The 23438-nt window shown below is 40.6% G+C and overlaps 1 protein-coding gene across 9 annotated transcripts in view; it reads left to right on the plus strand.

Annotated features, from left to right (window-relative positions):
• LOC127068004 (RNA-binding protein Musashi homolog Rbp6) overlaps nt 1–23438 on the plus strand; it is a 594260-nt gene that overhangs the window by 382475 nt on the left and 188347 nt on the right. The gene's annotated exons all lie outside the window — the stretch shown is intronic.

The raw sequence follows: 23438 nt of genomic DNA on the forward strand, positions 1-23438 counted from the left end.
GGTTCTCCACTCGTCTCGCCGTCGACGACGACGTCGACGTCGCAATGGACGACGGACACACGCCGTTGCATCGTGGATTCTCAAGTCGGAAGCAATAATGGAATGGCACACAGGCCGCGTTTCGTTTCGCTCTCTTCTCTTTGCCCGTATGCATGGCCGACTACTCGAAAGCTTTTCATTTTCCGCCTAGCATGCTTTTTATCGTCGCATTGAATCGACGCGCAAAGAGAGAGCGAGAGATAGAAGTAAAAAGTGAAAGAGGAGAATGCGCGCGTCTCGGATGCGTGCGACTGCATCTTCTCACCGTGTACTACCTCATCTCCCTTTCTCATTCTGCGTCTCTCTCTCTCGCGCGCGCTTTCTTGCTCTCTCTCTCTCTCTCTCTCTCTCTCTCTCTCTCTCTCTCTCTCCGTATTTCGTCTTTCCTCCCAATTCCCCTTCTCACCACCCAACCGAGTCACCCCTCTTTCTCCTCCTCTTCTTTCTACTTCATGCGTCGCCCACGCGTGTGTTAGCGGTGCATCACGGTGAATGGGACTGGTAATTGCACGTTTAATATTTCAGAGCTATTTCTGTGTGCAAGCATGTAAAAAGTCCGCGATTTAGCCCTGTGGAGCAGGGAAGCTCTCTTCTTTCTTCCTGCCTTCCCCGCTCTTCTTCTCCTCTTCATCTCTCTCGTTTTTCTTCTCTTCTCTCTCTCCCTCTCTCTGTCTCTCTCTTGTCGGTGCTTGCAATGCTGGTGCACCGACGAAAGTACCAAAGTAAGAACTTCTTCCATTCGCTTCTACCCGGCCTTGTCCTGCTGCTGGCTCTTAGTCCCTTTTTCCTCCGACTCAATTTCCCAGTCCGTTATTTCTAGCACTCAGCTCTCTCTCTCTCTCTCTCTCTCTCTGGCTCTCCATCTATCTATCTTTCTCTGAATGCCTGGAATATTCTACGCGCGAATTACGCCAAGTGTTGAAAGAAAAAGAAAAAGGAAAAAGAGAAAGCAAGAAGCTCGATTTAATGCGTAAGTACACGAAAGTAATTTTTTAACTCGGCAGATGAAATCAACGAATGCTGTTCGTTCCCTTACATGTATATACATTTATCTTAAGACATTGACGGTTGTCACACGAACGTCTTTCTCGATTCGCCATTATAACAGCGTGAAGATTGGCAAAGTTAGCAAAAAGTATCAACGAGTACGCTTTTGAGCATTTTATCTGTCCGCTGTAAAAGCGTCGAGCCTAACGTCAGGTTACGTTCATTTAAAGGAGAATAGAATCGATCGGATTCCATCGGCGTGCCCGCCTTATCTCAAAGGAGCCACTAACGGACTGATTGCCGGTCACAAGCTCGCGAGCTTACGAGCTCCTTGCATCCTGCTCCGACCGATCGAAGGAAAACTGCTTTCCGAAATAAGAGGGCGAACTGCACTTTGGGTTCTCCCGATAAGGGACAAAAGGTGCTTTAATGCGAGTCCCTCGACAAAGTGCCATTTCGGAGCTTCTTCTCTCCTTACTCGGGCGATCTGAGAGCAATAAAAGATTCTGTGATCTCAATCACAAATTGACAATAAAAAATGTCCAATTAACCTTGGAGAAGACTTCACCGAGCAGCGGGTAGAATCGACTAGAATCGACTCGATCCCGCATCCTCCTACTCCTTCTTCTGAACCTCCTCTGTCCCTTACCCGTCCTTTCACCGCAGCTTGAAACGAACGGGATGAGAGAAAGAGAGAGAGAGAGAGAGAGAGAGAGAGAGAGAGAGAGAGAGACGGAGAGAGAGAGATAGGAGAAGATAGAAAAGGGGAGTAGTGGAAGATGAAGAAGGAAGAGAAGACCCCCGCGTGAAGTTGGAAGCAATCGAGAAGGTTTAATCCCGCTCGATTGCGTTCCTTAGCCGGCAACTTTAACCCTCCACCATTACCACTACTACCATCACAAGCACTACTTCGAATCTCTTCTCTTTTTCCTCCATCTCGACGTCTCCGTAGTTACTGCTATCTCCACGGCAGTCGTCCAAAAACGTGTGTATTTTCCGTGACGGTTGGTTATCGATCGAAACTGTGCGATCGCAGGAGGAGTAAATAAAATTCATACATAGGTTGAAAATATATCTCGCATCTGGCATCTCGCGAAAATATTCCATATCGTGTTCCATTAATGAAGTGCATAACCATAGTTTACTATTTAACAGAATATTATATGACAAAAAGATTCGCGAGTGGGAGATAGCTTTGGTGAATTATTCCTTTTTGCTAGATCAATTTGTTTGAGCGATTATAAAAAGACTCGTGAATTACTTTCCGACTCAGTCGATGCGTTTTAATGCAACGCGAAAGAGGGAGAAATAACGGTGTTCGTGAAAATTACGTTGAGTTAACGTTTATATTTCATAAAGCCACTTTATCCTGCGACGTGATCGTCGTCGTAATGAGTTCTAAATGAAAATTACTTCTCGTTTTTCTATAATTCTTCCTAGATAATTTTTACGTCCTTGTTACTCGATATTTATATAAAAATATTAACTTGACCAATAATGAAACGACTGCGAAAAGGCCAACATTTGCACTTCTACATTCACTCGATGATTAAATAATAATGTTATAGGTGTTCCCAGCTAAAATTACCGAATTCGGGAAAGACTAAATATATAGAGAACATTAACGAAATTGAAATTTATACAATCGAAGAGATGATGGAAAAACCGAGATAGAAGGGAGGAATTTTTCGTTTCCTGTCTGAAGCGAATGAAAACCGTCGGCTTGCCCAAAAGCCAAAATTCCTTGCATCGCGTGGGACGAGCGAATTAATCGCAAACGAATTTATCCCCGACGCTCTGGGTTAAACTAAAACGCCGAGATATTACAGGGAAGTGAGCTCTTTAGAGGGTTTAGAGCATCACCGGTGTGTGTCTGCCCTTCTCCACGTCCCTATTCTCCTCCTCCTCTCGTTACTCTTCTTCCTTTCCTACTTTATCTCTCTCTCTCTCTCTCTCTCTCTCTCTCTCTCTCTCTCTCTCCGTCCCTCTTTCTCTTTCTCTCCCTCTCCCTCTCCCTCTCTCCAGATATTTCGCGTAGGTGGTAGTAGCTTGCGGTCTAGTAACCGCAGTCTCTACTGCGCTGTCGGTTGCGGATACCCCAGCCTCATGTGCAACCTCGCGTCTGTTTTGTGCCGAGGGTTTTCAAAAACCGCGACTGCCGAACCAAACTAACTCCTTCCCTTTCTCCCGTTCCCATATCCCCGCTTCTTCTCTCGTAGGAGCTACGTCCAACGTTCCAGAGGCCGCCAAAGCTCTGCTGAATGTTCTTTGACGTTTAAACGAATTCGGTTAACTTCTTTCAACCTAAAAACTTTGTTAAAAACGAGTATGGACGTTTTTGACCAAAGTTTCAACCTCGTTATTTTTGATGACTCGAATATTTTGTTATTATCTTGGGAATTACATAAAATCATCGAACGTTTTCATTATCGAATCATAGATATGATCATAGACCATGATCTCCTTTCATCGCTGGTAGCCTCCAATCAGTAATTAGGATCGCAGGATGCACGTACCTATACCTCCGTATCAGGCCATCTTCCATGCAATTTACATTCCTCCTCCCAACAGAGTGCCTCCTTCGGGCTACTGATTAATATTAAACGCGTTATTCTCGCTGCTGCAATTAATGTGACATGTCGATCGATCTTATCTAAGCGAGTAATTAAACCAAGATTATATAATACCTATTTGACATGCGTATATTAATTGTCACGCAAGTTGCATCGTGCCATCTTTTATCCCTCGGGAATATCTCCTTTATGAGCAGCATTCGATCCGCGTAATCGTTAAACTTTAAGTGTTTCTTATTTATTCTATGGACGGTCAGACGGTCGTTAACACGATCGTTACACGAAAGTTAATAAGAGAAGAAAGACTCGCAAGATCGCTCTATAACTTTCAACCAGCAACCGGCTTCTCATTGTATACGAGTAATGAATTTCTTGCTGTAAACTCGTTAACACCGAACCAAGGTGAGTGCATAAGGCCGTGCCGGAAGTTACGTGCGCATCAAGAACGTAGATCTCACAGGTTACTTATGTATATAAATGTTCTATGTTTGCACCGACGAAGAGTACGCGTTCGACAAAAGCCGGCTTTGTTTCACGTCCGGCAGGCTTTCAAGGAATGACCATTATGTCTGAGAAGCGCGGCTCCACATCGCACGAACGAGTACCTAACCAACGAAGCCAGTTAAAACACGTGTTCGCTCGCCGGCATAATGGCGGCAATAATTTCTCACCCGAGAAATAAATTCTCCAATAATAATTCTCTCCTTCTCTCTCTTTCTCGTACATGTACAGACTCTTTGCGCCACCGTATGTAGCTAACGTACCTAACTGGTCCTCGATTTATCATAGGGCACGTTTCACACTCTTCGCTCGGCCGTTTGCCGAATGCCATCCCGTTATACTTATCACCTCTGACCCTCCACCGTTCTTCCATTTTCTTCGCCTTTTTCTTCTTCTCTCATTTTGCCAACGTATTGCAGGTTCATACTTATCTACCAATCATCAGAAAAATCTCAACTCTTGTTATTCTTCCTTTTCAATTCCTTGCTATTTCCACGCGAACGAGTTTTGCGACCATATAATTTTACATTAAACGTTACAAGAACAACAAGATCTAACGAAGATTCATAGGTAAAAGCCATATTGGTTAGATTAAAGAATGGGTAGGTAAGTTCATTTTTCTTTTATTCGAGATCGAAGATCTTGCAAGAGGAATATATTTGGAGCGTTATACGTTCTCCGAGGCTTGTAAATCAAACGTTCTCTTCTTCCATTTCGTAGGCGTGCGACGGGAAGTTCTTCCATTTTGCCTTGCGCGGCATCTCGGCTGGCAGCGAATTAAGCTGCTTTATAAAAATGTAAAGGGATTCACGAGCGAGCCGTTTTCGACTTGGTAGGCGGCTGGAGGATGGAGAACGGCTTGCTGAAAGCGAGACTGGATGGGGCTGGGGAATAGCAAATGCGATTGGGAGCTTCATTGTTTCTAAGAGCGAGGAAAGAGACAACGATGAGAAAGAGGGAAAAAGATACAGAGATGAAGAAAGAGAAAGAGATCCAGGCGAAAGAGTTTAAGAACAGAGGGCAGAGAGTCGAAAGAAAGACAGAATCGCGAAGGGACATGCTTGCCTTCACAAATGCTGGGAGTGGGAGGGGACTGGGAGGTGAGGGTTATGCTTTACTTATGCACGAACAGATACGGTGTCTACGTCTGAGGCAAGCCGTGGAAAATGAAGTACTTTCGGCTTTCCTCCCTCCTTCCGCCTTTCTTTTTCTCTTTCTCTCTGTCTCTCTTCTTCGTCGTGCCAAGACACTTTCGGCACTATCAGCGAGTCCGTGTGCAGATTTTCTGAGTAGTTTGGTAACTTTGACGTCGCTCCTTCTCTTCGTTACATATTGTAGGAGCTTTGTCGAGCCGAGTTTACAACTGCATTGCCTTTTCTCTCTCTTTCTCTCTTTTTCTCTTTCTTTCTTTCTGTCTCTTCCCCTCTCTCCTACCCTCTCTTTCTATTTCTATCCGACTTTCTATGCATCTAACTCTCTGTCTCTTACGGTTTTCGCGAAAAAGATATTAGCCATAATATTTTTCTATGTATTCCCGATGCTACGTTACCTCCATCATTGAATGTACAAAATTTTCGAATTCTTCTTCGCTAAAGCTTTAAAGGCTCTCAAGAATTAATCCCCGAAGGATTAAATCCCCAGTTGTGTAAGTATAATCGACGAAATGCAAGTGGTATGCGGGCATTTCCATTTCGTCTCGCTACTTCTTCTTAGCAATTTGTTTCGGGTTAAAGAAGTCGTATGCAGGTAAACGTTTTGGTTGTTCCTTGTCTCGACGGCCAGACGGGTGGTATTACGTATTCATTTCTGATTTTCTTCGCTATGCCGAAGAGAAACGGGAGGCCCATTAGGTGGTAGCTTGGTGTACAAATGCACGAAATAAGATTCCGATTCCGGGGCATTAATTGAACAGGGCTGTGTATTTCCCTGTGGAGCTAGTAGATGGAGGTATCTTCCACTACCAATCTCGAGAAGTTAGGTTTAGTCTGGCAAAAATCAGCGAGAGTATAAATGAAAGAAAAAGATAAGAAGGAAAAACAGAGAAAGTAATAGTGTAAGGAGTACAAGTGAAACTTATACCTGCATATATAGTTTAATATAATGTAAATATACAAAGATGTATATAAGAGTATAAAGATGGGAAAACGAATACAGGATAATGGAATGTTCATATAATAACCAAAGGAAATATATACGTATTGTATACTGTATATATACCGTAAAGTGGACTCGTAATAGAAGAAGGATAAAAGAAATATAGAAAAGAATAGAAAGAGTCACAAAACAGTAAGATCTCGCACCATTTCTTTCTTTCATGATAAGTCGAAAATTCTTGTAAGAAATCTCTTTCAAATCCTATGTTTTTTGGAATACAATTGAGTTGGGAATTATCGGTTGTTTCGGTTCATGAAGCATTAGAAAAATTTGCAAATGTGAGAGTTATTTCTAATGTCTTTTCTTGCAAAAAATGAGCTCTATGTCAGGTATTAAATGTCTTTTATTTATATTACTAGTAGGTAACTTTTAAAATCACTAACGTGTAAAATATATTGTCACTGTGTAAGTTTATTATCGACTTTGGGAATAAAGATATACGTTTGCGCGCACATCGATGTGTGTTTATTTAACTATTTGACAATAACATTCAGGAAAAATTAATTTTTAGACTATCGGTCAATAAACGTTCTAGTAGTGTAACGCCACGAATGTTGACAAAGAAAAATGAAAAAAAGAAAAAATAACAATATCAAAGGTAGTCCAAACTTGTCCAAGGTAGTACCATAGGAGGTATGGACGAATAAAGAGAAGTTTTAGAACTTGTTAGAATTCATCAGTACATTTTTTTTAGAAGCAGAAAGGAACTCTCCCTATGTTTACATTTGGAATGTATATAGTTATTATATAAATTATTTATATATTTTGAAACGATATTGTTTATAGATATTTTTTAACACGTTATTTACCGGCAGCCAATTCATAGGCCTTACACTTCCAACGTTTATTAACCGATAGTCTAAAAATCGGTGTTTTGTAATTTCGGTTACCGATCGGTCGACTAAAAATCAACTTTTTCTTAATGGTGTTAAATATTTAACGTTTTATGTCTTCAATATTTTATTTTTAATATTATTTAATACAAATAATACCACCTAAGAAGCAGCACAAAACCATTTGTGTTATCTCAAGTTTTTGAATATTGTTATTAATAATCGAAGAAACGATGTCGTAAGTTTTTATATTATTTTTTCCACACAAAACCGCCGTTTAGTAGCAAAGAATGTGAGTTCCAGTTGATCGATATTTTGTGTAGATTTGCTTAATAAACTACCGGTAAGTAATGCGTTAAGCAAACAATATTTTACTTGATAGCTATCGTTTCTCATCGCAAATATGTATGAAATTGTCGGCTACAGAGAAGCTGAAACGCGTTTTGTCTGCGGGAGACCTCCATTAGCCGTCCGAGATCTTATACGAACTCGCACAAGGGTGTCCGGTGTGAAACATCAGGTGCGTCGTCGTTTCTGAATACAGAGAGCTCCGTTTCACTATCTGTATCTCTATCTCTCCTCTTCTCTCTCTCATTCTCTATCCTCTTTCACTAACGCATCAAAGTCAAAATTCAGGAGATACGAGATCGCCATAGCTGGATCTCAATGTTATAACTAGAAATTCGAGATTGGCTTCGTTCGAAATCTCGAACTGTATCTATCGAACGCGTCTTATCTTATTCCACGATATCTGGACCATGTTAGATTCAATAGCAGAGTTAGAGTGTCGAAGTAAGAGAGAATATTGAAGGATACGGGTAAAATCAAAACGTCTACGTATCTATAAATTGGACAGTATTCCAATATCTTGGAAAGGTGGAAAGGATTTTCCAAGTGGACGCTTCCGAATTTCGATATTTTGTCGATAAAGTTGCCCTTTCTCGGAGACGGCATCGCGGGTCAGTTACTGTGTACCGAGTTTTATTGTATTAAGGTAGTAAGGCGAGAAAACGTCGCCTTATGTCTGCCAGTTTTATCGTCGACCGCATGACATCTTATATTACGTAGTTACAGTCATTCCCTACCGTGACTCTAAGTAAGAATAAGAGAGAAAGAGAAGGAGAGGAAAAAAAGATGAAAGGTAAAGTTGGGAAATTATTGCGAATCGTGTACGTGAGCGATATGTATATACGTTCGTTCCTACATCTTTTTCCTTCGCCGATCATGACTATGTTATCACACTGGGACTCGTCGGTACAAACGAATACAATTTTCACGATATTAAGTTGTCGTGACAACCACGGTTGGATCGTAAGCTGAATAATTCCTCGATGTAGAAAGAAATGTATCACGAGATTTTATTATGAAGTCTTAAGGCACGATAAACCTTGTACGTTTAATATTTTATTAAAGAAAAAAGAGAATCGAATAATATACTTGCCATATTATACACATGATTTGTAATTTTGATAGAAACAGTTTGTAAATAGAACACGAGTTTCCGAATTTCTGATAAGATGTCATACGTTTGCCATGTCGATTGTAGGATCGCGTGCTTTCGTATCTTATCGTTTTAAGGGATAAATAAGTTACATCCTAACCGTAATAACAAGGAGGATAGGAGGCAGCATATTTGTCTTCCTTTAACGTCGAATAAAGCGTCGTTGCGATTCGATGCTTTTGGAAAGGAAACGCGTAGAGTGTAGGGACATTATCGCTGATATCTCCGTACGGGAGGGCTCCATAGTGAAATGCACAGATTGGTCCTCGATGTTGATTGAAGTGTAATGGAGATAACTCGAGCCATGGCCAGCGGAGCGCAGAATGCACTTGCACGGACAGAGAGATTAGCAAAGGACGTAATGGAGTTTGTGGTCGACTCAAAAAGGATCACGCTTCGCTGGAACATCAGTCATGGTTCATTCCAACACGGCGTTCCGACGTTCCGAGAAGATACGCTAAAACGATCGACGATACGTTAACGGTTGCCGCGAGATTAGGATCGTCGAAAAAGAAAAAGAGAGAGAAAGGGAGATGTCGTTTGATCACGATCTCCTTTCGCTTTAGGAAATTAATTCAAAAAAGCAATGATCCATAAGAAGAAAAAGCTTTGTAAATGTTCAAATACTTAGTGACAAGAAATAGAAAGTTTCTAACATCTGTGTCATGCGCTGTTAGGGCAATCTCAGTTATCATGTTTAGTTGACTCGGATAAGGTGCGTCGGTAGTGACTCTGATAGCTGGTTGAGTCAACAGTCATGTATTTGTCGTGGCATCGCTATGAAGCATCCAGGTGAAGCCTAGTTGGAGATTCGAGCGAGCGAGAAAGAGAGAGAGAGAGAGAGAGAGGGAGAGAGAGAATGAGAGGAAAGGGAAAGAGAGAGAGAGAGAAGGAAAATGAGAAAGAGAGAGAGAGAGAATGAGGGAGAGAGAGGGAGATAGAAAGAGAGACTGAGATGTAAAGGGGGAAATGCGCCGTACCGCTTCACAATTGCCGCAAGATATTGCTTGGGAATGTAGGGCCCTCTTCGCCACCTCGCCAGTTATCGATATTTACCCTACATGCTCAATGATACCTCTCAAAATATCCTCATATCTATTTTAAATCTCGACTACTTCAATCACGAACGAATCGCTGTCGTATAAAGCAATTCCATTGGCTGAACACTTCGATAGAAATTCTTATTAAGCTAAGATAGAACGATATCGATTTCAACCGATAATTTAGAAGAATTGAAATTTTAACACGAATCATACATTGTAAGAAGCGATAGCTAGTTAGGCTCATCCTTTTCGTTCTTCGAGCCACGAAGCGCGTTTCTCACGATAGTGACGGATTCTGAGAAGAAGGCTGAGAAAGAGAGTGAAAGAGAGAGAGAGAGAGAGAGAGAGAGAGAGAGAGAAAGAGAAAGATGTTGTCTGGAGGAGGAAGTCGGATGGAAAGAAAGACGCACGAAGACGGAGAAGCCGGCGAAGAGGCAGACAGACGCTCAGACGTGAAATTGAATTACAATACACAAAGTAAAGTTGGATGATCCGAGCATTGTGCTTTCTCGCTCCTCGTTGCTACCTCACTGCCAGTTTGCCTCCGTTCCATTTCCTTCTCGTCTTCGTCCTCGTCCATCCACTCGTTTCGTTCCTCTTATGTCGGCCGTAGCGCTTGCAGCCGTGCAATTTCTCTATCGCTCTCTCTCTCTCTCTCTCTCTCTCTCTCTCTCTTTCTTTCTTTCTGTCTTCTCTTTCTCTCTTTCTTTCTATCTTTTTCGCTCTTTCTCGTTTCTCTTTCTCTCGAGTACTGGCAAGGCCGCCGGTATTCTTACGCCTTTGTTCCCTACGGGGCTGAATTAATTGCTGCGTTTTTGACATCCATTCATTGTCGGGTCCCGGTAGACGACGTCAGGGATGAACGGATAAAGGGAAAAGTTACTGAGCCGGCTTTCTCCGTCTATCTCTCTCTCTCTCTCTCTCTCCCTCTCCCTCTGGTTCTCTATCTATCTCTCTTTCTCTTACGATTTCGCTATCTAACTCTCATCCCGTTCTTTAAGTTCGTGAGTTTCGCGGAATATTATTCCTTTCTCCGGTTTCATTCCTTCTCTGAAAGTCGATACAATTATTAAGAGCGCCTATCCCTTGCATTTTCTTTCTTTCTCAAGCGAAGAGTCGCGTTTGAACGTCGATTCCACTCTCTCTTTCTGATCCTCTCATCTCGTCTAATTTTCGGGAGAACTCGACTGAGTGACTTCGGGATCTCGTCGAGGTCATGCGACATGGAGCGCGAATAGACGGAGAAACGGAATCGAGGAAATCGCGCAAATTCGTCGTCACGAATCACCGTCGGAGCAGATTGCGATGTGATCGTCGCCTTCTGTGGCTCTCTGCGTCACCGGAAACTCCACGACGAACTTGAAGTAGGAAATCGTGGAACGAACAGAGAGAGAGAGGGAGAGAGAGAGAGAGAGAGAGCTTTTGTCCCCCCTTTTCCTTGGGAAACGCGTGCATGCTTCTTCGATCTCGAGGATGGTGTGCTACGAGACGGAGAGAGAACTATTGAATATGCATAAGTTATATTAAATCAGGCCATGAGAGAGCGTATGTCGAATGCCGGCAGATTTCGAGAAGGGTTGGAGAGGATAGAGGGTGGAACATAAGATACCGACCAATTACGAAAGAGAAGCGGACGGTCTAGACTTTGGCTGGAAACCTTGTGGAAGAGCGGATCGAAGCGAAGCTAGAGAGGAAGATAGGTCGATTTGCGAGGGGATAAGGATCGACCGGCTTTCTCGTCCGTGAATTTCAGGATAGTGGAAATCGAAGGCCGTGCTACTTGGACGTATATAATGCTTGAACTATGGTTATTGCTCTGCTTCTTGGTGATATCCAAAGTGACATCTGAACGATCCACTAACCGTGCGCTTTCTTTACTAGTCGTAAGAAAAGATGCTGTCAATTAACGCGACCTCTTATCGCTCTCATGTTAGATACTAGCCCAGTTACGTAAGGAACGGCTATTGTTATAACGATAACATCGTTTCTTATCGATCCTTATTGTATATTCGTCAGGATTTGTTATCTAATTTATTGTTTTGTTCCGATGGAGTGTCAGATTAATCATACGGACGTATTCAAACGTACTATATTAATCATTGCGTTAGGTTTCCCCGACGGAACAACGCTCTCTACATCCTTTGCATATTCATAATACGCGGTTACGAGGAAAACGGAGGAAACGACAAAATCGGTTGGTTTCGCTACGCGCGTCAACGCGATCAATCCGAACGCGGCTGAACAGATGCGCGTCTCACTAGAGTGACACGTTTACATAATCTTGTCATTACTTCCTTCTCCGGGGATTGCCTAAGACGATGCTACCAGGAAAGCGAGGTAGCTGGAGAACTCGACAAACTTTGAAATACGAGAGAGAGAGAGAGAGAGAGAGAGAGAGAGAGATAGGTGCAATGGTTGGGTTTTAAGGGGCTTGAGAAAAGGAGGACGAGGAGAGTGCAAAGAGAGGAGAAGGAACAAGAATTAGCAAGGAAAGACAAGAAGGAAAACGAACAGGTGGAGAAGTGACAACAAAAGCCTAGCGTGGATTAGGATCTCTCTTTCCTGCTGCTGCATTTGCAGCAACTTTCCTAGCCAAGAACAGTCGAGAATAATAGAATTATGACAGAATTGAAAATAGAAAAATAGAAAAGCTTTTTCGCTATTTCAACATAATATGTTTTATTTAGGAATTTTATTTGATGTTTTAATTTTTACAGAATGACGTGCAGGATTTTTTGAAAGGTCGCAAAAAATTGACGTTCAAAACGTGTGAAAAGCGTTTGACGTTTATTTGTTTACTTTACCTACTTTGCTTGCGGTATACCGTATCCTAGCTATTCACTAACAAGCCTCTAGGGTTACTCCCTACGTGGTGGCAGACCCAGTTACTGGACAGAATTTGAAAGACAATTTCTACAGATTCTACCTGACTGCTTTTGACCGCTTTACGGCCGTTGACTTGGATAACGACATAATACGGCACAGACATGTCCGGCGTAGTTACGTATACTGTTATATGTAGCTATATTTCTGGAATGTGTTCGATATGATATATATATATTCTTCTATGTATGTATATATATATATTTTTATTTATATTTATGTATATATTTTATTAGGAATTATTATATTATATATTAGTACCCTTTGATATCTCATCTGTTCGAATTAGCCACCCTTTGCATACCACCCTCTTTCGCGCTTTCTCCTTGGTTCTTTGACGTAGGCGAGACCCTTTACTACTTTAGAAGAAGTGGTTTGGAACGATATCCGATCGTCGACGATGGTGAGAACGAAAAAGAAAATATGCAGATAAAAAGCAACCCTCTCTAAAAAGAATATAGTTCAAAGTGCGAATAAGTGAATAAAAAATATAAAATTGTATTATTTCTTTGTTTTTTCTTTAACAACAATGAATAAAATAATAAGAATGATACAAAATAGCGTTACCTGACTCGTTTTGTGAACCGTCGAGACAAGAACACCGTTATGTCGATTTAATGAACGATATTGATTAACGACGAACGCTGGCGAGACTATAGTGAATAGACCGTATCGTTTCGTATAAATTAGTGGGACGATTCCGGTTGGCAACGTGCGCATTAAGTAAGCCAGCTTGCTAACACAATCCGTGGGCCTGGTTTACGCGGCCGAGGCGCTAACTCGAGTTAAACGAGATGAATGTCGGTTCGCTAATAGTTGTTACGAATTGCTACTGGAGCTTGCTTAGCCCGCTTAGAGAGAGATTTAGTTGAGCAACTAAGATGAGCTCTCAGCCTAACATCTCCACCTCCTTATCGTTTCTCTATGGGACTGTTTCATGGTGTCACCTACATTCCATACAGCACTATGTTCATTGAGATTCCCTATTTAACAAATATCATTTGTGTTTCTAAATACCTAGAATTTATCGTGATTCATTAAGTATTCATCAATTTGAATTATTAATAGTCAGGCAAATATATAACAGGAAAACACTAATTTAATAAGAAGTTAAAAGAGAGAGAACTCAAAGAAGATTCATATTGTAGGAATTTATTGTTGATAATAGATGACAATATTGATAATTGAATATATAATCAATAATTGAATGTCAATCAATAATCAACGTAAACAAGCGATGTGCGGTATCTTAATCATTAAGTAAGTGTGGTAGATGGAGATCTTGGATCTAGAATCTGCTACGATCATTCTCTCTAGCTCTGATCCGCAAACTGTTCGGACGTGCGACGAATTGCTCTAATACCGAAGTTTGATAAGATAGATTCCCTATTGTAAGTGCTTCGGGTAAGAAATTGTAAATCACTGTAACGTATATTGCTGGATTTATATTTTGATTGATACGTATATTCTCAAGAAAATAAAATTGTTATAGTATCTATGATTTCCGATTCTCTCGGAACTCAATTTTCATGGATATTCCCAAAGGCCACCTGACCGAGAATCAGTCGACTTTGCTTAACGAACCAGGGTAGAGATATCCGGACAGGTTCGCTAAGTAGCGATATGAATGAATTAGCCCTGTTAGAGCATGAAGATTCACCTTACCGATCGTTCTCTTCATCCAAGCGAATGTCTCTTGGGATCTTCCTCGTATTTGCCTCGCGATGCATTGTAACTTTCGGTTCCTCCATTTCTCTCTTCTCTCTCTCTCTCTCTCTCTCTCCCTCTACCTCTCTCTCTTCTTCTTTCTTTCTCTCTCTCCTCACTAGATTTTTTCTTTTATATAAAAATGCACGTACATATATACGTAAGTACTTACATAGAGAAAGAAAAAGACAGACGGAGAAGGAAAAAGACATATGTACGCAAGTGCATGCATGTATTGTAGACGTACTGTATCGGTATAATATAGGTAGTCTCATGATCTCTAACCAAGTCACGGTTCCGTTGCGAAGGTATGTGAAGGTTGAGTCCGAAGGAAGTGGAGTCCAGAGCTCATCAAGATAATGCAGCTGGGATTACCCTGCAATCGAGCGGGTTCCTAACGCGACTGGAGAACACCTGAGGGAGACTGATCCCTGGATCGTTATTAGTTAATCATTTGATCGGAAGCCCACGGAGATATCACCGATATCTTCGACACTTACCATGTCCGCCTGTCATTGCTAAAGCGAATAACGCAAGACAATCGTTATATTAGAATATACTATAGATTTTAAATGATTCTATGAATAGAAGCTAATCGATATAGAAGAATCATCTGCAGTATAATTTATCATATAAATAAAAAAATATGTTAACGTTTATATAAAAACTTTATTCTTGATTTAGAGATATTTGTAGAATAGATTTGTAAAATATTACATATTTAGATTTATTCTCCGTAATCTATTTCCAGTTATTTCTCTGTCAGTAACAAAACGACGTTCGCATATATTGGCTAAATCGCCAAATTCCCAGCAATTATTTTCTATAGTCTTCTACCTACGATACGCCGCTAGGTCAATTCCGGATAGCACCTCCAAATTTATCTCTATAGAAGCGAGGCTACGTGGAGGTCGTACGCGCGGTCGACGCGACGTACTTGGATAAATACGTGCGTTTAGCGGATTGATTGGCTACAGGGCACTTTGGCGAAGCTCGCTTCGCTCCGATAAACTTGTACCATCGTCGTCGTAGTCGTTGTAGAGACGACGTTCCACTGAATATAAATGCGCGCTTGAGTCAAGCGGCACGCTTGCCCGATCTTCTCGTTTCTTTTGCGTCAACGTAAAATTATGTGACATCACTGTTCGAAAAACATCTTGTGAGATACCGAAAGATGAAGTAACAGTAATGTATATAAATGTAATCTCTTACGATTATTCAAAATTCTCTTTTTAAATATTTTATTTTCAACTCCATATGTTGTATATATATATAACATACCTATTCATGTTCGTTACTGCGTGATAACAGATGTATGTGCATTTCAATCACAAAGTCGGCGTTCTCTAATCTTGGTTTTACCGTAAAATCGTATAGTTTGAAATTATCTAACGCAATAACGATCGTTAAACGTTAAAACTACATGTTTCCGTCGTCACTTAATGATCGTTGAGCGGACAGCCAGATAAAGCGCGCTTCCTTGTCGTTCAGATAGCGAAGTGAAAGCTGTCGGTCCGTTATCTCGAACGCGACGACAGCTCGATTAAAATGCTCGGTGCATTTTCTCTACTGCAAGTAAGCATCGGAGGAAGGAATATAGGCCCGGCTTCGTTTCTCTTACGATTCTTATCAGTTTCGTTCGCGTTGAAACGGGCGACGGTGGCTTCTACGAAGAAAATCTAAATTAAAAGGAAGTCTATCTCCCCCTCTTATCACGCGTCTCGCTTTTTGATCTCGAGCGCATCTCTTCTTTCTCCTCTTCCACCGACAGCTTCTTAATTACGGATTTCTCGACGAGAAAGATGTCACCGAGATTACATCGGCAGTTCACGAAGCTCGCACTTCGACCTAAAAATCATCTGAAAGAGAACGATCGTTGAACGTTGATAGAGTGAGAGTGGCCGGATAGTAGAACAGGGATACTGATGGTGATGGTAGTGGGCAGGGAAGAAGGGAGAAGGGAGGCGAAGAGAAACGCGCTAACGGTAGATCGGACGATATCATCGGGGACACAACGACATGCGGCGTTGGCTTTTCATCCGCGCGAACCCTCCACGATGGGGATTGATACAAACTGCCAAATGTCACTGGGCCAGACATTTCTATATTTGAATTCGACTTTCACATGACGGCTCGCCTCGACGTAGAGAAACGGAAGGTACGAGACGTTTCTCTCCATCTATCGATCTATCTGCCAGCTGGACCGTGAGCTCAATGCTGAAAATAATGTTTCGTGAGTTTTCTCTAGGATGGCGCACTCTGCTATACTTTTCTTATTCTCTCTCCTACCTTCTTCGTTTACGCCCTTCCTCCTCCCTTTTCTCTTCCGCCATCATCGCGGTGTTCTCGCGGGATATTCTCTCTCCTTCTCTTTTGCCCTTACCAGCAGCAATTCGGCTCGACGTTGCTCAACGATAACCAAGGATGCCACGACGAAAATACAGCGTCAGTCAAATCCTTAATCCTGGAAATAGAAGAGCTTATTTGCGCTGACGTAAGTGGTAAGTACGTAAGAGGACGTCGTTTATGTCCTCCTTACGTTGCATGACCCCTTTCTCTAACTTCCACTCTCTTTTCCTCTTTCTCCCTTTCTTTCTTTCTCTTTTTCTCTCTTCCTTCCTTTCTTTCTTCCTCTCTATTCTTTTTTCTTCTCTTTCTTCCTTCCTCTATTTCTCCCTTCCTTTCTTTCTTATCCAAGTAAGAAAAAAATTCGAGACGAAGAAAGGGACTTGTAATCTTCCTCGACAAAACCTTCCTCTTTTTTAATGTTCGTTATAGGTATTTTTTTATTTTATCTCGATGTAAACGAGCTCGTGCTCGTCGAGAATCTTCAGTTTTCGACTTAGTCGAAAAAGTTCGTTTGAAGACTATTAAAAGCGTTTCTTGTGAAATTCAATAAATATCGTTGTGGATCTACCTACATATTTCGAGAGTCCCTTCGCGCATTTTCTTTCCTTGGCTTACGTTTTTCGTGTAAAATAGCACGTCGTAAGTTAGCAGTCGTTGCTTACGACTGCGAATGTCGTAAGCAACGCGGTTGACTTCAGATGAGACACGAAATTCACGTAGAGCTTTAGGCAGCCAGCGTGATAATATCCGAAGCAATAACTTCTCTACGTCGGCGGTGAGCATCCGAATCTACCGCCTACTACCACTAGAAATATCCATTTCAAGACATTTAACCCGACTGACTGCTACGACGAGGTGGGACGGGGTGTACATGGCTTCTAAGATTACTAGGCAGTTTCATTATTCTCTCGTAAAGGTTCCTCGTTTCTATACTTGGTATCTTTCTTTTTTATTTCTCTCTCTCTCTCTTTCTCCTTTTTTTCTTGGTTTTATACCTCTTTTTCTTAATTTTCTATTATAAATTTGCTTTTTCTACAAACTGTATCAAAATGTTTTCGAAGAATCGGTCTACGAATCCTAAAAACAGGAAGAAAATAGAGAAGAGAATTTTTTTCGTTTTTCTTTCAACGTTTATATCGATTCTTACGTCATACATACATTATAATACAAACGTTGTTTACTTCCTCTACGATTGGATAGTTTTATCGAAAAAAGACGATTACGGTAGATACGTATGTACTCAGTCTTCGTAATAATGCCCAAACGCGAGTGTGATTATCAAGGAACGTCGAGAAGATCGTAACATTAGCCTCATTGTGTTTCGTACAACCTGGGTTTCACTTTACTCGTAAACGTATCAAGACGATTTCGCGGCTAGGTCGTTCTCTTAAAGATATCATAAACCGGAGTGTGTGATCCTCTTACGTGCGACGGGTATGAGCATTATATGATACTCAATGGTGAGAGCAACCTCTACTTTGAAACTAAGGTCACGCTACGCTTATTATGAAGTTACTACTAATTTTATCGTCGACGTAACGCTTTAGCAAAATCCGCTTATGCGAGTAATTTCGTAATTTTCCCGCGGTTCTCAACGATAAACTTAAGCGGTGGTAAGCGATAGTCGGTTAGCGGCTTTCGTTAGAACGAAGTTTAAGGTAGTTCCAGAAAATGCAATACGAGTGTACCGCAAGGAAAGGATAGAAAGGATCGGTAATCTCTCTAGATTGTTTATCTGAGAATTTCCAGAAGGTTAACTAATTTGACATCGTTAACATCTACACTAAGATGTTCTTTGAGAAAATACATTTAATTAATTTAATCATGCACAACAATACATTTTTGCTCATTTAGGAAGCTCCGAAACAGTATACACTGGAGCAAGGTTTTTTAAACTTTTTCCACTCACGACTCCTTTTTGCCCGAAAAAATTTTATTTCGAGCGACCTCGACTAAATATAGGTATGTAAAATAATAGGTATACAAATCAAACATGTACTGACAATAAATCATAAAGATATTCATTTTAAAACAATTCTGCGTGACCTCTACATTCAATCACGTGATCCTATATGCGTCTCTTTGCGACCCGCAGTTACAGAAACTTTGTTCAAGAAAGTAAAAAAATTTAATGTCGATATCGTTTTCATGTTGTTCGCTAATCCACGAGTTTTTTTGTAACTCGTTCCGAATATCGTTTTTTATCTAGAACGAAGATTTTATCAGTGCATTTACGGGAATAATCGACTTATCGCGTATTAATCGGTCGTATTCGATTGCATCGCGAAACGCATTATGTAACGACCGGCAGTCGTTACGGAGTTTCGTGAAATGAGAGCAGAGCAACTGTGAGTATACGTACTTGCGTTATACGTTTGCGTGGAGTTACCGGCGTTTCCTCTTCCCTCACTGAACAAATAGAGATGGCGCAACTATAGTTACAACGCTTTCGAATATGACAGATTCTACGGCACGTTTCATTAGTCTTGTATTCGAAAATGTAAACTTTAACCAAATGAGGAATCCTCCTAGTTCTGTCTTATAAATGAAAGAGAGAGGACACAAAGAGACTTTGAGAAATTTCAACAAGCGTTCATAAACAAAAACAGAACACGAAACAGAATAATTAAAATATTCCATTCTTTTTTCGTTTTTCATTCATTTTTTTCCCTACGTAATATATTATAAAAAACTTAGGCAAGAAGATTTAGATGATCACGTTAATGAAGTTGCCAATGATTCATAATCTTATCTATCGATTACCTTTTAATTGTGCAGCATTATCGTTCATCATTATATCGTGATGTTCGTGTTTCGCAAACAATTCCACGTATTATAATAAACACGCGAATATCGTCACGTAACAATCGACTTAAGTATTTTTAGGCGAAAGAAATCGTGGATAATAGAAAAGACGTGAACAAAGGATTGTCCAAGGAACCATTAAGCAACGAGTATTCAAGTCGATGAGGAAAGGTAGGAACAAGCATTTCGTTCGACATCATGGAGAAGGAAACTGAGGAATACTCACTCCCTCTCTCTCTTCCTATCTCTCTCTCTCTCTCTCTCTCTCTCTCTCTCTCTCTTTCTACCTCCTAATAATACCATTAATCACATCATAAAGGACGAACGTGGAGACCGAAAACGAAAAGAATATGGACACCGAGAGAGAACAGCAGCGCAGAGAGAAATTTAAGAAATTCGACAGACCGTTTGAACCTCGAGGGATAACTTCAGAGTACTGGAACGAGGAGGAAATGGAAAATAGGAAGGAAAGGAGAGGAAGTCCGACGGCTTATGCCACCGTATTGTTTCTCACGCTGCCTTTCGCAGATTTCGCCTTATTTATCCTTGAGTTGCATAAGACCTGGCCCCGATTTCCGAGGAGTCGGATCCTTTCTTCGATAAAAATTCATTTCTTTCCTTTGATTTACTTCAAGCATACGGCCAACTCGTTTTCGACTTCTTTCCTCTACCGTTTTCTTTCTTACATCCTTCCTTCTTCCGTCGTATTACTTTTCTTCTAAGAAAGAGTGTACAAATGCTTGGAAAATACAAGCTTTTCTTCTAATGTTGGATATAAGGCCACTTCTGGGTGCTATTATGTTGTACGACAGAATCAAATAAAGCTTTAAGATTTTTCTGTTATTTCCGTAAACAATATTTCAAGCATAATGGTATTAATGAGAAAATCGCGTTGATATTGTTGCAACCACAAATCTCATATATTCTTGCAATCATAATTACTCTACAGATAGGTTGCACGAATTAATAATCCACCATGCATCATTTTTACACATCAGTGAGAAGGAAAAGCGCAGTAACTTCGGTTACATAAACCATCTGTCGACCTCGATTAATGTTTATATCCAGCAGAACGTTAAGTATTGAGACTGTGGACCGTGGAAAACTCTCTCGTGATGTAGCTACGTAGAGGATCTTGAAAGAGCAGCTGATAGCTGTGCGCTTTCTTTTCGTGAGCTCTATTAATTACGAAGCAACGGTTCGCGTGATTTGAACTATTGGCCCCAACCACCTTCATTTTCTTAGTCCGCTTCGTTCTTGTTCGTATTCGCGTTCTCTCACGTCTTCCCTATCCCTTTCATTTCGTTCCCTTTCTCTTTATCTCTCTTTTTCCCCTTCTCTCTCTTTCTCTCTTTTTCCCTACTTCGTCGTTTTCTACCCACCTATTTGCTCACTCTCTTTCCCTGACCTCGAAAGAGTTTCCAAACAAGACGAGGGAAACAAATCCAAAGTGAATAGGAAGGTAGGTGTAGAAACGAAATCCCTCTTTTCCACAAAACATGCCGACAAGGTGAGTCTAATATCGTAGATAAGTTTCGATTCGCTTTGTCTGCCGCGGAATAAAAAAAGTGCCAGAGGGTAAATAAGAAAAGGGAGTAAAAGGAAAGAAGAAAATATCGAACAGTGTTTTTGAGGAAGATAGACAGGTGAAAAGAGGCTAGGCTTGCGTGTTGGGTATGCGTGCTAGGTGTATGCGTTTAGGATGAACGATATCGAAGGTAGACGAATATAGAAGTTGAAAATCACCGAACGAAATAGTCCTGTCCGAGGCGATGGCGGCAGCGTCGCGAGCTTAAGACGATAAAACTGGGTCAACATTGAAAGCAGTTTTGCTCGCGAGTGGCTCAACCAACCGGAGTCTTTCTTTCCTATCTTCTTTTCTTCTTCTTCTCCTTTTTCTTTCTTCATCCAACAGGAAAATTGAAATTCGAACATTCTAGTCTTATGAGTTCACAAAACCATACTTTCGCTGTAGTTTCATTTAAAGAAAGGACAATTTTGTGAGAAGGAAAATATCGAGCCAATATAAAACTCGCATGCATTTTGACTCCTATTCAATATCGAAGAATAATAAATTATTCTTATTAGATTATCGTAATTATTGACAGTACTGCCGATTTATTTATTTTTTATCAACGTTTTAAGATAGATATTAAAAATTAACAAAAATGTGTTTTTGAAAATCTGTTTTTGATATCGTTTTATTTCAATTTACCGGGTGATTGACCATGGTTGTTACATTCGGATACAGTGATATAATCTTAGATGAGTCGGTGTAACGACTGAATTCAGTTAATGTGTTATTCGCAGAGCACATATATTCTGACAGTTAGACCCCTCGAGGAAAGACAGTCGCTCGTTCTCCCTCTGTCTCTTAGAGCGATAACTCAATTACGTGCCAATACCATGATTACGTGTCATCCGTGGTCCATCCAACAGTCAATGCTGTAACAGCTTCGATAAGATCATCGAAGCTTAATTATATCAGCCGTCTCAATTCTCCAACACAATGAATAATATGTCATCTAATCGCATTATCAATTTTCAGTTTATAGATAACATCAGTTCGTTTATGCATCTCGTCAGAATCTTTACACTTTATAATCGAAATTCTCTAATACTTTTACACATAAATGTGAATGTCTTAATTAACGTGAATGATATTCCAAATAATTTTCGTCTTTCATATCTGTTTGCTCGAAAATGGCGACCGTTCTCTAGAATCACTCTAGTAACATCCACGAAACGAACGTCTGCGTACGAAGAGAGATAACACATCGTTATAGAAGAAGTTAGACTTCGTTGGACAAACAGTACACCCATCTCTGCATCGACGGATCGACCAATCTCAAAATATACCACCATTTCACCACCGAAACCTTCGTGCACTCAGGTATTCACGAGGTTGTAACTACTAAAGGGTCAAGTAGAAATATGCAGTTCTCTCGATGTAACCTACTTTTTTCTTTTCATATGAAGTTTTAACAAATTGTATGATTGTACTTAATACGCGGATATTATTCCATAGATGGATTTAATATTTTTAATATTTTATAACGAACGATTGTTTTGAAAACTTCTTTTATCAAATTATGTCAGCAATACAGCGCATAATTATTTATTTTATTGGAACATTCGCGAATGCAATATAATGATATCTACAACCTCATTGCCACGATTCTGGTCGTGTAGTCGCGCCTGTCGCACGATAGAAGGAACACGCGCCAGTGCGGTTTTCCCGCCAAGATCATTCAATGTCTTGTTTTGGATCTAAGCCAAATACCGAATACGTCGGCGGAATGGTTCGCTCTCCTTTTTACCTCTGCCATCTTGTCGTTTCTTCTAACCGCCACCGGACCTACAATTACGACTCAATGCTATAGCTATCACTAGGATCACTCTTAGTGTCACATTATAAAAGCAAGGTGCCTTTTAATAAGATCGAGTCATGGTAGGCATTATGCGATATAGTTGAATATAAATGTGACGCGACAAATTCTCCAAGAATTATCTGCTGGAAATGTTCTTTACCGGCGTGAATTAAATGTCTCGGCGAACAAAATTATAGGTACAGTGGATTTTAGAGAAAAGAATGTGGCACCGCAAAGATGGTTGTTTATTTGCATCGATATCGACTATTTACTCGTTCTATTATGTAATGTACTGTATACTGTGCACTGTATATTACAAATAGTATAAAATATTGTTTTCCATCATTCGCAAGTGGCTCTCCTCGTTTATTAGAATTGCCAGGATATACTCTGAATTTATACTTAAAAATTTCTATGCATCCATAGTTCTTTATTTTCCGTTTACTCGTTTCTTTTCGTCCCAAATGTGTATGCATATCTCTCTTTTAGAAACGAGTAATGATTATAGCGAGGGTGTGCGTGAAGTTCATAGTGTTGGACGAAAGCCAAGTCACGTTATAGCTCAATGAAATCTTTCTACGTTAGCTTACTCTCTTCCTTCAACGTTAAGCATAGGATACATTCACACTAAGTTGCTAGACGAGAAGCGAAGAGAAAGAGTGAGCGGGATAGACGGATAGGTAGATAAAGAT

This window comes from Vespula vulgaris, chromosome 1 (genome assembly GCF_905475345.1).
Source record: "Vespula vulgaris chromosome 1, iyVesVulg1.1, whole genome shotgun sequence".
NCBI lineage: Eukaryota > Metazoa > Arthropoda > Insecta > Hymenoptera > Vespidae > Vespula > Vespula vulgaris.